Here is a 13,786-nt window from a genome sequence, read left to right as displayed (position 1 = left end):
GTTAGATGCAGCAACCCGTTCGAATTGTTCGAGCCAGTCCTCGACATCATAGTGCACTTTTCTATGTAAAACTTCAGGAACGCGAGGATGTTCAAGAGTCACCTGCGAGGGAAGAGTGGTCTGCGATGGAAGGGTAGCCGTGGATGTGGTAGGAGCTGTCATGCTGGTAAGATGTGGAACAGGTGTGGACTCTGGACTTAGGCCTAGTAGGCGCCGACTGAGTCGGTGAACCGGAGTCGTGACGAGGGGCTGGGTCTCCGGACTAGGTGAACGGGTCCGAGCAAGACAGCCCTGCATCCGGTTCTAGGCTCCAGCACCTCCACCAGTGTCACGATGTCAAAACAGAGGTCTTGCTGCAGAGATTGAGGCAACAGAAGCAGGTCGATCTTTTTTTTAGAACGCGCAAGCGAGTTCTTTTTTTTCGTTCATTTGATAGTCCTTCGTGGCACATGCACAACTGCCATCGTCTTTCTTGAGCAAGCACGTGACAATATTACTTATATTTTTGGCGGTATGGCACTCAGCAAGCGAAATAGAGTTTTGTGACTGAAAGAACGTGGCTATTTTAGCCCAGCAATTGCGCAGACTTGCATGTGACGAGGATAGAGCATAATAAAAACACTTAGAGACGCTACCTTTTTTTACAGAAAACACACTCTAGTTACAATAGAAAGTTTCAGCGTCCTTCATGTAGGACACTGGGCATATGTTTGTTAAGATAAGCATAAAGCTATAAAACTTGGAAGAGCTCTGAGATAAAGAAGAAAATACAAAACACTCATACTAAAACACCAGTTTAACATATGATTACGAAACGTAACAAGTCTTACTTCTGCGCAGGTCAGTATTATGCACCTTCAAAAATGAAAAACAATTTCTAAGCTATAGAGTTCATGTTGAAGGAAACTAGAAGGTGCGCGCTTCACGAACAATATCTGCACCTACCACACTGCTCCGGAAAACAATATATCCAATATGGTACTGCACTCCTGCCAACACCTGCAGAGTAAAAGAGTGACGCTACATTATAGCACCAAGTGTGTCTGCAAAAGTGCGCCTTGACATGCTGCTTCCAATACGTGGATAATTGTTATGACGTGGGCACACTGATACAGAAATGTTCAACGTGAGCTTCACCTATAGAGTGATAACAATCATAATTGTGATAGAACAGTATAGAACACCTACAAGCGAAAATTTTTTATACTAGTCGGGGACTTCAACGTGGACAATAAGAACCTTGGAACCAAGATTTGTCATCAACTCTTTATCTCACTTTATGTCACTCTATTTAGATATATGGGACGACGTTTGGGTATTGCAAGGCAGAGTCGAAACTATATTAGGCACAAAAAAGTTTAACAATAGACTCATGTTCATTATAAATGCCACTGAACAATGTAAAGCCCCTACAAGAACAAAGCCTTTGTCCTACAAAATGGTATTTAAAGCGCGTACAAAGACAAGAAATGAAAGGCAGAGTTGGACAGACAAACGCTCTTTTCAAACCAAAGTTTGTTCACTGAAAAGACCAGGTTTTATCTTACACCTAACACGGGAACGCATGCATCAAACTACAATCTACAAAAAGCAACAGAAGGACAGCTATCACTGCAGAGTTTAAAAATGCTAAAAAAATGAGCGAAACCCCGTACCTCCTACGCATGAAGTCATCATACAGAATATGGAACAACTGAGCTAAAGAGCACTCATATGAAGGCAAGCGAGAAAGTGGCCATTGTTGACTTGCTCTCATCATCAAGAACTTATCTAGTTAAGCCACGTCACTGGTTAGTTTCTTTTGTTCAATTTACTTATGGCAGTAATACAATACAATAAAAAATACGTATATTACAGAATGAGCTCCCAAAGTGGGAACCGTCAGTGGGACCTCCTGTTAGAACAACTACAAATAACGTATACAAAGATTGGCAACTGAGAAGCCATAAGAAACTATTTCAATACAATAAACTAGCACATATCAAGAGATATACATACACAGTAAGCATACACACACACACACATAAATACAAATTATAATTAAACCAATACACGTATAAATGCACAAATACAATCAGGTGATTCGTGTCGTCAGTAAGAATTGTTTTAGTTCACGACGGAAATATAGTTATGAAGAGCTTTATTGAATAGTTGATGGAAATGAATTCTAGGACAAAATTGCAGTAAACAACGTTGCCATATTACTGTAGTTAGTGTTTACTTTTGGGAGCAGGTTAGTAGTTGGCAAACTGACGCACGTGGAAGCAATTTTCTGAATATGGAAGGCTTCCATGTATTCTCCTGTTGTCCTGTTTTTGTGCCAGAAAGTAACGAATGTTTTTTTTTGAACTCTGAAGTGAACCCATTTGCCTCACAGTGCCACGCGATGTGTGAAAACGAGGTGTCTTTTAGGGAGCTGTAGCGCTCCCTTTGTGCGCATCGGCCAGTCTGACCTATGTAGGCCGCATGTGAAAGGAGTACTGTAAGCAAAGTTGGAAACACGAGAAACAAAAGGCATTTAATGGTTATTGTTGCATATGGATAGCTTCGGCGATCCTCCGTTGTGTAGATGGTTGTGAAAAGCCGGACAAATAGAACCTATTTGACGCTTTGCGTTGAAAACGACTTCCACATTTTATCGGGAGGCCACCATTTTCAGTCAATAAAAAAGACTGTGAACATATGGAATGACGGGGTACTTTCTTCTTTCCTCTAATGGGGCGACTATTTGTTCATCATTCGTTTCTGCCTTGATGATCAAGGGCAAAGGATTGTTTACAACGTTTTCAACTACAAAGTCACCCAAATTTCAGTCCTTTTAAACCCAGTATGCTAGTCGTTGACATGGATGCAGACATTAGGGACCTTATGGCATGGCTTTGTGGTATAAACTGTCAGTATAAACGTATAAACTTTGTGGTTTATAATGTCAATTATATTACTTTGTGTCACTCAATATACCTCAAACGGAGCAGCGCTTGGGTAACGTACAGTTACTCATCCATACGATACCCAGAGCTTCGTCCACTCGGCATAATTCACTTCGTAGATATACGTCGATTTCTTTAAGCGCGGTTGGCGCTAGCGCCAAGCATGCCTTACCACTTGATGTTTTACGTATCAGGCAGCCGTGTGCCGCTGTTTACTTTGCACACGTCTACCGTTTTTTGCCGTTAGAAGAATAGGTTTGAGACCCAATTTTGCGCCGTTGGTCGTTTGCTGGAGAGCGAAGTAGCCAATCAGCGATAGAGGATTGACATGGCTGAGCCACGTCATCTGCTTTAGGCTCTCCACATTGTGTGCGTCTGCCGCGAGACACTTCAAGCTGCTTGCTTCTTGCTCCAAGGTTTTCACGCTAGGTCCTACGTGTTGTTCCCGGACTAGGTTCCAGCATTTAATAGAGCATTTTAGCCTGTTCAATAATAAAAAACGCACAGCAATTCAAAATGATGTCTTCCAAACAGGCGTTTGGAGAAGTGGTGCCAGCTATCCAGAATTAGCAACACCTAACAAACGTGAAATATGTGCTTTCCAAGATTCGGGAAGGTTTGATTAAGTTTGCAACTTCAATTGTTCGAGTATGGCTAGCAAAAACGGTGCCAAATTCATTCGAGTATTGTGTTGCCGCCGCTGAAGGACTAACTGAATGGAGGCATCAGTTCGGAGCTTACGAGCTACAGTGGGCACGGCGACCGCTTGACGAATTGAAGGTGGTTATTAGCTGCACTTGGAAGGGAGCCATGTTTGTCGGATACTGAAATGCCTCGCGAGCGAAGCTTGCCGGGCACTTTGAACAGCTCTCCCGAGGACGGCAGTGGCCGATAGTCTATGGCACTGTGCCGAAGCGGCAGGCTTGCCGTTAGCGTGAACCGTCCCTAAGAGCGAAGCCTCTTAGGATCGCACTCCAACTTCGCTGTTACCGTAGAACCTCCTCGCCAGAACTCTCAGTACATGAGTGCGGCGATTTGACAGAATGGATGTGGCTGGATTCCCGCGCCTGATCGTTGCCTCGATTTCACAACGAGTGCTTGAGCGCATGAAGAGGATACGAAAACATGGTCTAGATGCTGCGGTTTTGCCCACGGGTAGGCATACAAAGTTTACCGTTATCTCATATCTGCACTCGGCGTCGCACCATTGGAAGAATATTGACTTACATGCTCCCAGAAAGCTAGGAAATCTGAGGGTGAACGTTTACAAAAGGAGGCAGAAGGAGCATGCCACTGCCAGCGCTGAAGGATGCTCTAAAAGCACTCTGAGCGTTTGACTGACTGTGTGAGCGGGGCGGTGCACTACATCCCTTTTTCATACTGTGGAACGTACATGAGGCAGACGAGACGTCTGAAGGTTCTTCAAAGAAGGCATGCTAGCTCACTGATATGTACTTCATCCACGCATCATTTTCTCCGTTGCCGGCAGTGTGCTTCAGCAGCCGAGCTAAACGAAACTACTTTAGTGACAAAGCCCAAGGACTAGTGCACGTGCATTATATTTGAAGCGGTTCGATAGTTATAGCAAAAAACCGGTGCGGAAGTGACCCTTCAATGGCTCTCACAGATGCTGAGGCTTCATATGTACAGCATATGTAGTTAGATGCTTGTTCAGTGTCGATAGGATTTTTAAAGACGATCGTCTGTCTCAGAATACTTCAACGCAGAAATTTCTTCCAACCCTTCAGCCACCCCGTGAATGTTTAAACGCTTGCCCTACGCCCACCCATCTTAACCTAGTGGCTGCACTCATACTTATAAACGTTGTCAATCAAAAAGCAAATATTACGCATATTTAAGGTAGTAGGCCACTGAAAAACAAATTTTTTAAGAGCAGGCAGCGTTGAAATAACATTTTCCTGAAGACCACCACATTCTATTTATTTACCCAGCTATTTACAGTGCAAAATATTGAATATTTATTTATTGGGAGGTAATCTTTTTCAAAGATTGCAATAAAAGTGCTAGCCACGCTAGCTGTGATAAGTGACTATTGGGTGGCTTTATTCAGTAAAGCTTTGACATTTGTGTAGCTAATGGCTGGAGCTATGCAGTGAACTAGATTAAATATTATGCAGTGAATATCAAGGAAGTAATGCTAACAAACATAAAAAAACGGGAAGAGAGAGCCAACTTAAACTGAACTTGTTGGAGATTCAGCTGTGAACTAAAAACATTCGATGGATTTCTTTTATTTTAGTTCACCGCATAAATATATGTGTTGGAAATCATTGTGCGAAATTTCAATTTAAAGTATACGCTGAGAAATACGTTATGAAAGTTGGCTTCATAACATTTGGAGCAAATTGTTATTTTCAGGAAAACGTAAACAAAGATTTCTGAGCTTGTAAAAAGGGTCCCAATCTTCGCATGCAGGCCTAAAATGCACCAGATTCATAGCTGGGCCTTTCTGCGGAAGCATTGTTGTCTCCATTTGTTCGGGTGGCTGCTCGTCTTTTGTTCCTGGCCTGTTTTGTCCCACCTGCTGAATTGCGTATAGCATTCTGCATGCACAGGTGATCCCTGGCGATGCAAGCTTTCGTCGTGTGGTACCCTGGTTCTATGCCAGCTTGCCTCAAGATATCTAGGGTGCTTTCACTGCCATTATTAAAGTGTGCCACAGCATCATGCAAGGCAAGCATTACTGTAGGCAAGCTTACGTAGACCTCTTTTGGTGCCCGCTGCCATATTAGACCATTGAAACACACATTAGCATTTTGAGTCTTTCCATGAAGGCACTTTATTAGAAGTTCATCAGAGCCCAGATCACTGTAGACAGTTTTATCTTTGTAGAGCACATCATTTGGTAGTGATCCTTTGTGTATATGTTTCCCTTCGCCGAGTTATTCGACCCTTTGGTATCCGCACCAGCTTTTCAGTCCAAGTGAACACAGGTCATGTCTCGGCTGCTTTTCGGTAGAGCTGCAATGAAAAAGACTGGCAAGGGTAGCCTTTTTTATCGCAGAAAGGTTCCCCACATTAACCCTTATGGCGATGCCATAGTAGCTTTGCAGGCGGTCAATGAGGGCATTAGTGAGCTTTTCCTTGCCGTAGGGTCCACGCACTTTCTTTTTCAGTTTTCTGAGGCGGCAGCCAACACGCTTCTGGACATGCCCAATACATTCCAGTTTCTGCACACTGTTCTTTCCATACATGCCTTTGACAGCGGCATAGCTCTTGGAATTACTATCGCAGTAGTACTGCAGAGACTTCAAATCTCTTTTGTCTTTTGACCTTTCAAATATTCGCTATAAACCAACCATCTCCATACTGCCAGCACTTGCTTCATGGTTTGCTTGACAGGAAGTGTGGTTTGCCTTCTTTTACTGGTACGAAGCACTATCTTGCCTGAACTCGCTTTCGGTTTTACAAGACTTACACGAACTAGAAAGGGCCTCAACATCAATAACCATTCCCGTGTCAACAGAAATCACAGACACAACCGTTAAAATATGAATGGCCACGCTTCTGCCACGTGCCATCACCTGAAACACCACACTGAGCACTCTCTACAACACGACGAACTTCCACAGCAGCATCAGTTATCGACTTCAACGCCACTTCTCCTGCCGCTGCAAAAAGCCGAGATGACAATTTGTCGTAGGCGGAGTGACGTGGAGGAGCAGGCATGTTCATCAATTTGGAAAAAGTTTTTGCACCAGCATGCCCTTTTCCTAACTGCCGCATCGTGGAAACCAGACATAAATTGTTCTCATTGACACGACAAACCTTTCTCGACGTATGAAATGGGCGTTTGAGGTCAGAGTCGGTACACGCGACCGCACAAGTCGAGCATATCCCTTGGTGAGAGCGTTCCTCTAGCTTCAGTGTTGTGTTCATGCATTCAGAACATGCCAGCGATGAAAACACTGAAAAAAAAATACCAATGTCCAATCTCCTGTTTCCTTGGAGCGCAGGATTCTCTAGTGGGGTCTGGTACGCCTTGTTTATGCCCCCAAGCTTCTTCGTGGTCGCCGAAAAACCACCGCCTGTGTCAGTAGGCAGCCTCGTCGTTGTTGGTTGGTTGGTTCCTCAACACCTTGGCGCAACCCAACTAGGGGGATAGGCCATGAATGGGACAGAGTGTAGCAATTTCCAGAAAACTTGCGCTTTCTCGTCTTCTGTGTTCTGCACTTCCCTTTGCTGGTCGCAATATGGTCCAGGTGGCCTAAGGATACAGCCCTAGTAGCGTTGACACGTGGAACAAATGCAGAACGAAGCCTGACGTAGCCTGACCAAGGCTAATAACAAAAATACCGACCAGCATCGTGCGTCGCCCTTGTGGCTGTTCTTAAGGATTAACGAGCGAAGACTTTTAAACACAAAGTTGTATTTAATGACATCATATTATATTAACAGTCACAATAAAATGCATAAAGTATTTTGAATAGAATTAATGATAGACGAAATAGACGAAACAACACTTGCTTTTGAAAGCGATTTTTTGAAACCGAAACCACAGTTGGAAATGTGGTTTCGGTTTTGCTATAGGAGCATAGGGTATAGAAAATTTGCTGTGACTCGCAAACTACTGACGCTAGGAGGATAATTTTTGTTGCAAAATATATGTGAATGTTTGGGCTTGCAAAAAAAATAAAACCCTAAAAATTTATTTCGCGAAAAAAAAAAGACTTCTGATGGTGGCCTACCACCTTAAGGCACTATAAGTGTAGGTAGCGTCTTTACAAAACGTGCATGAACATAACTATGAAGACTGCAGCGGCTATCACGCTGCGTTGACAATTCCACACTATGAATGAAAAGCGAGTGTTTCCGTCACGATAAAAAGACACAGTGCTTCCACCTACCAGTGGCTCTGCGTTCTGAAAAGCTTTCGTTTATTCATAATACATCCTAATGGCGTCATGTATCATGCGGTGCCTCAAGACAGAAGTTTACAGTCTTTGGACGTCCTTTGTAGAGCAGCCAATTTTCGAGGTGCTCTTTTACGTTTATATATGGCACGTTTGTTTTTTTAAAATGAACTTTCAGTTGTTAAACAGCGCTTGTGTCATGCAATTCTTTGTTTTTTGTGTGTTCATTTTTGAACTTACCGTCATTGTTACGGCGAAGCGTATTCACAGGAAATAAGTTTGAACTGAACCACCGAGTTGGTTTTAATGACGTGCACTCCTTGAGGATGCTTTAACTGCACTATATTGATCGCGAACAAGAACAGAAAAAGGTGCGCGCGTCCAGTGATCTTCCCTCTTGTTGTATCTGTGTTCTATTACCACTTAAAGCTCTTAAAATAAAGAAATTAGAACTTCACAGATTTAATGCTAGGCCAGACAACCAACCGCTGTTGCCACCTGCCAAAAGAGATGCACGATGTGCCTGGCATTGCGCATAGGCGTCGGTGTTCTATTCGAATTGACAGTGAAAGCCCTGTGAACATAGCTATATAATGCACAGAGTACAAAGGGCGGGGATAGTTGGGAAGTCCACATTTTGCCAAAGTGGGAAGTTAGGCTTGCAGATCTTGAAGAACCCGCAAAATCACAGTCGTTGTATGCAGCTGTTGTATAAAAACAGCACCCCGAGACAAGTTTCTTCGACCTGTTGTGAAATTTTAAGGACCTAAATTATCCATTCAACATAAGAGAAAAATTGCCAAGGTGCCACTCATGGCGAACATACCTTCCACCTAGCTTTAGCTACGAGAAATGTAAAGCCGTCTTCGCCGCTGTAATAGAGTTTTTTTTTGTAGTAGCCAATTTGAACCATTGCCTGTAATTGGTGTCTCTCCAGAGTACGGTCTTCGGTCCATCCGCCGGCCTCATTGGTTTCTTTACAGCAGCTCTCCAGCAATATAACTAGCAGCATTGAAGCGTAAACTGTAGCCATATTCTTCGTTGTGGAACTTGCAGTTGCAGTAACAGCTTTCACGCATCTGCAGTCACAATGTTTTATGACCAAAAGTATTTCCGAGTGAATATTAGCAACTGCGCCTCTTTTTCTAATGTAGTAACGGGTAAGTATTTTGTTGCTGTACAGGCGAGTTTAGAGAATTTCCCATTTAACGATTAATTCAGCAGAAATACAAAAATGCGTGTTGGTGTAATTTTTAACCCTCCAACTGCAGTACAACGTTAAACTTGACACCACAGAACAGCTGTGCAGTTGTAAAAGCCTTTTGAAAAGAGTTTCTTGAGAAATATTGTAGGCGTGACCTCGAACGTTTTAATAAAACCTGATATTATCTTGTCAATGCTTGTATCTCGTGTTCCGGGCCTACTTGAAAAGCATAGAAAATAATTACATTGTCAGAATATTGTGGAACAATTTGAAAGACAGAATAATGAAACTCGCGTGTCTTACTGATGCTCTAAATTAATTACACAACAAATAAGAAGATGCTCTGCAGAACAGTCCTAAAAAACAACAGTGAATGATAAATTGCGCAAATAGTTTTGCTGCCTAATGAATGTACACTTGGACACAATACAGGTTAAAAATAAACCAAGCGTGTACTCTCGTCAATTCTCGGATGTTTAGACCCACGGCAAGTGTGCCTTGTTATCACATTTTATACTGAATCAGTCCAAGTATAATTCTAGAATTGTTCGGTCTTATTTCATTGTAGAAGCAAAGTGCACGTGTGGGCTAGCTGGTCGGTATTCCATTTCGAAGAGTGCTTAAAGCGTAAATGATCACACTGAACAAGGGTGCTAACGTATAATTGTCAGACAAGCCACAGTATGTCAAGATGAAAAAACTCTAGCGTTATATCTTAACTGCAATCTTAAGTTAATCAACATGCGGAAAATGTAAGCAGGTACATTATTTCGCTCATTTCGTTACCTCTGGCTAGGAGCTGTTATGGCCATGACTGGAGTCCGGGTCGGCAAGTTTTTTAGCCCAGCATCTTAGGCGCTAATCTTCAATGAGTTGTACATTTCTGCTAAGAATCACATTTGAGCTACCCGAATTTTTGGTCACCGAAAGCTCCACGTTTCACAAAAGCACTTATATTTTCAGATAAGATTACTATTTTCTGAGCCTTTTCTTTTCTTCAAAACGATTACTTCAACCGATCAAGAAGCTCAATTAGCTTTCATAATTGCAGTTAGAACAGAAAAATATCCCAGCTTTGCCCAAAGGCAAATCAATGAATGCGACAGCAACAAACTGGAAGGTCACGCGCAGAATGGCAAGCAGATGAAAACGTGCCCTACATTTCTCACGCACAAAGAACGCACAAAACGTACTCACAGGTACAGATTAGCGTGAATAAGCGTCTTATTTGTCACTTCACTGTGTCTGAAAAGCACGCCCTTTTCAGAGGCTGCGCAATGATTGCAGTGACCTTTGTGCGCCCGGTAATTACAACAGAATCGTTCCGATGAAACTTGAAGGCTAACCAAGACGTACGATTTTCTCCACTGCAAGGTAAGGACACGTGATAGAACGTACGCCTCCTTATTCTCCACGCGTGCTAAAATACGCGTGAGAGATGAGAGCCGCGAGCTCACTGCGCCATCTTGCTCATAATGCTGAAAACACGATAGTCCCGAGTTGCCCGCCAACAGCGGTGTCGTAGGTGTGACTACCTTGCTGGGTCAACGTTGAAGGAGGTAGCCCTCGGTGGCTCAGTGGTTTACGCCTCGCCTTGACGACGCGGAGGTCCCACGCACCCCGTATTCACGACGTGGAGGTCCGACTTGCGCAATAGTCTTACTTCTGGGATTTTTTTCTTTCTTTTGTTTTCACATGTAGAGATGCGTGTACATATACGGAGCATGATATCGACGCCAGCGTTGACACCCACGCCAATGTCAGCGGCGAAATTCAGCCAAGGGTGTCTTTATATTGGCTATCGCAATAAAAACTCCTGCACTCAAGCGTATCTTGAGTGCTTTTTTCCATACATAGTTACTCTAAACAGCCCATAAACATGACAGAGATAAAACCACAAAACAAAGGCGCTGGTATTGCTACATCTCTTCTGTGTCCCGTTTATGTGATGTTGGGAATAACTATGTGTATGTACCATCAAGCCATTGAATCGCTCTTCTGAAGTTTCGATAGATGTGAAGCTAAGGAAGCATACACTTGATCCAACAAAAATATAAATACAGGCGTAACATAATGTGCGAGGCTCAAAAAATATGAAAAAATGTGGCTTTTTCTTATTCCAGTTGCGTATTGGTCATACCAGTTCTGCTGAATTACGCATATGTACGACAGCACTCGCAAAGTTTTCACGAAGTTCGAAGTGATGCTTACTCACCAAGGAGCTGTCACTCGTGTGCTCTTCCTATTGCCTCTAATCTCTTTAAGGGAGACGCAGTACGAACGGCAGGAAACACTTCATTGTAAAGGCCTCAGAGTCTAAGAGTTTCTCTAGGAGTGCCAAAGTTTACAACGAGTGTAAAGGTACTTCATGAAGCCTGTCTTCCACTATTGCGTTTTCTCGCCTGTCAACGACTGCTTACGCAGCTTTGCCGACTTAGCAAATCAAGCCCAGGACAAGCACCACTCAGTAGCCTTCTGCCACGCACGGTCACGCACGGACTACAAACTACTCACAGCAAATCCGAGAATATCTAGTAGTAGTGGGTCAATCGCGATATATCCACATTTTTTCACCACACTTTCATTTATCTAACAATCTCTTCTTACTAACGGCTTTGCCAATTGTTGCAGCGTATGTTTATAGATTGCAGTTCGTTTGAACAAGCCACGTGCAGGGTTCTTGAAGAGTTACCAATGCCACGCAGTCAAAAAAATTGTGTGATATTGTATACTGAAAACTTTTCACGGATCCGTACTTTTAAGTTCCAACTTTCAGGCAAAAGTAAGTAGAATACGGGAGTCACTTTTTCGTTTGGTGTTTCATTGTCGGTAATTGAAAACACCTAAATATGTTGTAACAATTCTTGATTATGCAGCGTCCGACGGCAAACGATGTCTGAGTTTCTGTAAGTCTATGACGTTTGAAGCCATTGTGGTGAAACCTATTATTAAATCTTGATAATGTCACCAATCATATTTTAAGAAAAGTATTTTACTTCCATCACCACTTGCTTTTTATGCTACTATTACACGTTAGAACGATTGTGATTAGTCCTACAAGCATTTAAGGCGTGCATACATTACAAATGAATACAGTTTAAATTTAAATTATTTTTATTGACATCCAGATGGTTATTCTCTGTCATCTCGTATTGCTGTTTTCAAAAAAACAAGATTATTAGTGGAGCTCATGCTGCTGGAGCGATGTTTTTTAAACTTATGTTTATTTGCTCTGATAGTGTTAGAACATTTTCTGACTCATTGGTCAAAGGAGGTTCACTCTGTGAACAAAAATGTTTTCAGTTCACTTAATAACGTTAACAGTCACGACGGAGTGCACACGTTGAGGCGGTTGCGTAATTAAAGCACTACCGTTTTACTGTGCCATCAAAAGTGAGTATGTGCACCACTGAGCACATTACTGGGGCATATTGCAAATTAGCGGCAAAAATTTTCAGTCCTTACATTCTCCGAAACCCATCAGCAGTCAAGTCGTTTAGCACATCAAGAACAGACGCCTACGGAAGTTAGAAACACGAGGTGACAGAGGTCACAAGTGACTGTGCTATTTTATTTTCTTTATTAGCAGCGACGCTAACAAATTGTACGAACATAAATTTGTAGTTATCATGAAATGGTAAATATATCAAAATAACGTCGTAACTTTATTTTTATGGTCTTATGGTCAATATACTAGATACAACTCAGCTCGGCTTGTATTGTGGACACGTTGCTACACAGATTTACACGTAGGCATTTAAAGCGACTGAAAGATAACCCACAATTCATGAGGTAAGTGAAACTGAAGAAAGCTAGCACACAGTACATAAAGGTATCCGACCAAGGGGTAAGATGCTGGTGTTTTATTTCCTCACTGGCCTTTCTGAATAATATGCAGCAGCAACTGACGAATACAAATGAAATATGCCACTCTACAGCTACTGCTTTTGTTATGCGTGAGTGAATGCTACTTTCTTAGTTAGCCTTTAAAAAAGGGGCTGATGTGCCTACTTCGCTGGTAAATGTCGTCGAAAAACAATATTCTTGTGTATGCACCGAACTGATATCTGTATAGAAGAGGATAGGAATGATATACTGCTCTAAAGGAACAATATCCATGGAAATCAGCGTGATGTTACGCTAAGAAAGGAATGGTAGGTAGTGCGATAGAAGCAGTTTACTGCTGTATAATACAAGTACATGAGCTATAACATACAGCATAGGAAAATAGCGTATAGATAGAGCCGGTAGCCACATTGTGTTATGATTAGTAAATATATATATATATATATATATATATATATATATATATATATATATATATATATATATATATATATATATACCAGGCACGCAAACATAAAACCCATACACTGCTCTGAAACCGACTATCTGAATAGGGCTTGGAGTCATATACTGGTATATTAACACAGTATAGATGGGTATGAGCGCCTTCTCTTTTTTGAAAAATGAATTATTGTATGTGGCTAGGATCCATATACTCCTATACGCAACTATAAGGATATGAATACGGCAACATCCAGTCTAAAAAAAGATGTTCCAAAACTATTTGTTTTTTGAAAACGAGATGGGCAGAAACCTGCAAAGTGACGGCTGTGTTAAAAACGGAAATGCAAACAACCGTTCTAACATGAAGCCATAAGAAAACCCGTACAGATGTTTCAGAAAGGGAAGGTTTTCGGCAACTAATAAGCTTCGTGGTAGAAGGGGTGGCTGTTTTTTTTTCCTTCCACAATTCGTTCCTGTATGTGACATCC

The 13,786-nt window shown here is 42.2% G+C and overlaps 1 protein-coding gene across 2 annotated transcripts in view; it reads right to left on the bottom strand.

Moving 5' to 3' along the window:
* LOC142768974 (uncharacterized) overlaps positions 1 to 1,120 on the bottom strand; it is a 36,060-nt gene extending 34,940 nt beyond the window's left edge. For both annotated transcript variants that reach the window (XM_075871642.1, XM_075871646.1), the window contains exon 1: positions 946 to 1,120. The gene's annotated coding sequence lies outside the window, so the exon portion shown is untranslated. The remainder of the gene's footprint in view (positions 1 to 945) is intronic.
* Positions 1,121 to 13,786: the final 12,666 nt, after the last annotated feature.

Source organism: Rhipicephalus microplus, chromosome 8 (genome assembly GCF_043290135.1).
Source record: "Rhipicephalus microplus isolate Deutch F79 chromosome 8, USDA_Rmic, whole genome shotgun sequence".
In the NCBI taxonomy this organism is placed as follows: Eukaryota; Metazoa; Arthropoda; class Arachnida; order Ixodida; family Ixodidae; genus Rhipicephalus; species Rhipicephalus microplus.
Note: the sequence above shows the minus strand (reverse complement) of the source record. Positions and strands in the feature narration are given on the sequence as shown.